Source organism: Grammomys surdaster, unplaced genomic scaffold, assembly GCF_004785775.1.
Source record: "Grammomys surdaster isolate TR1022 unplaced genomic scaffold, NIH_TR_1.0 66, whole genome shotgun sequence".
NCBI classification, from domain to species: Eukaryota; Metazoa; Chordata; class Mammalia; order Rodentia; family Muridae; genus Grammomys; species Grammomys surdaster.
The window spans coordinates 17,590,191-17,592,317 of NW_021604568.1; positions in this window are offsets into that span (position 1 = coordinate 17,590,191).

The following is a 2,127-nucleotide window of genomic DNA, read 5'->3' on the forward strand; positions in this document are numbered from 1 at the left end:
TTTACTGAGTCCTGGTGGAGAAAAGGACAAGTGACAACCGCCCACCAGGAAGACGGGAGACCTGTGGGACAGCCATCTCCAGGTCCCAATACAAAGAAATCTGGGACCATGGTGGCTTTCTTGGCCGGGAATTGACCTAAATACTAGAAATAAGAAAACATCCCTAATAAATCGTTATCTTTTATAAAAAAAATACTATCCGCGAGTCTGCACAAGTTATTCGTGCATGCGAGGGTAACTAGAGATTATATCTCAGTAATGTAATAATAAAATTGACTTCAGCAGACAGGATATAAATGTCAGCTGTGGCCCCGACTTTAAGCCTCATCAATTCCTCTCACAACGCTCATCAAATTGGGTCTAAACAGCAGCTTTCAACCAGTGATGGGGAAGATCATCTAAGTGACCATTTGTCAGTGTTTATAAACACTTGAACACTTATTTGCTATCGATCATTGACGATGTCCAGGACCTGACCCTTCTTCTCTTGCCTAGTAACTATATTGTCAGCCATGGCAGGAGTGTCCAGGTTGGAAGCAATGACACAAGCTTTGTGTCAGCACACTGCATCCTTTATGGCTGACCACTCCTGATACCAACCTGTCCAACGTGGAGACCTCTATAACCTTTTAGGTTTCAGCATCTCTGATGTGGTGCTGTATACGCCTCTAGTTGTAGCACTGGAGAGACAGAGGCAGGCAGATCTCTCTGTGTGAAGGCCAACCTGGTCTACATAACAAGTTCCAGGCCAGCCAGGGCTGAACAGGGAGATTCTGTTTCAAAAAGAATTTTTTGTGATGTCATTTTTAAAAATTAGTGTAAAAGCCAAAGATCTCATAGCACCTGTGTTATAGTTTGAATGTGACATGTTCCTCATAGATTCATGGCTTTGAACTTGTGGTTTCCAGTTGGGGGCATTATTTCAGAAGGTTCTGGAACCTTAAGGTGGTGGGACTTAGCTGAAGAGCAGAGGTTGCTGGATGGTGAACCTTCAGGGTTATAGTCTGGCTGCAGCTGCTCCCTGAGTGTTCTTGGTCTATAGAGAAATGAGGAGTCACAGGTCATGTTCTGCCACCATGTTGTCTTCAGTGAGGACTGTGCCTTCTCAAATGTGGGCTGAAATAAATCCTTAAATTGCTTCTGTCAGGAATTTTGTCTCCAAAACAAATAACAGTAACTAATATAAGCCATTTTTATATAAAAGATGAGAATGTTTATTAGGATATTCTGGGGTGGAGGGGCCAGAGGGACTACATACACTGTTGGGTTTGAGGGGTTTGAGCAAGAGGCAGACAGATAATTCAAACATCACAGAACCTCTGTCAAAGTTCAAATGGAAAGCCATGTCCTTCTATGCTTAGGTGGTCCTCTGAAGCATGAAACAAGGTCCAAACAGCAGTGTGAAGAAGGATGGGCAACCTGGGGAGATGTACAGTCGTCTTCAGGAGATCTGACGCTCAGCAAGGCAAGCGCCTCTCTCTGTGGAAAATCCTCTGTGGAAAGCCCTGGAAACGCAAGGTAACATGGATGCCCAAGGAACATGACCCTCTCCTAACCTGAGACTTCTTAACCAAGCCCACTTTTCTCACCCTGGCTCTGAGGAGACTGCATCCTTTATGGCCTCTGATCAGGTCAGAATTGTGAAAATATTCCCTGAATCAGAAGCTGTCTTCTGCATGAAACAGAACAGCAGCAGCTGAGACCTACCCTCAGGTTAGGAGGAAAAGATGCAACCCCACTGGAAAGTACAAGAGAAAACCCTGCACCCTAAATCCCACACAGCTTCTCAGCAGGAGCTGGATTAAACAGAGAAAATAATTTCAATATCAAGGGATAATGTGCAGTAGACAGGAAACTCTTTCAAGCAGGCTGTGTGATGAGCAGTGTTTCGTGTCCCCTGGGTGACGGAGAAGAGAGAAAAAATAGATAATTAGGAAAGCTGGAAGGCTCTGGATTTCCAACTCTCTGAGGACATCAGCTCTTTCTGAATCCAGAAAATCACAGCAGAAGTGCTTGACTGCAGAAAGACCACAGCCAGAGAAGGGAGGGTGTCCTGTGAGCTGCTTTTACAGTGCTCTCGCTCTCTCTCTCTCTCTCTCTCTCTCTCTCTCTCTCTCTCTCTCTCTC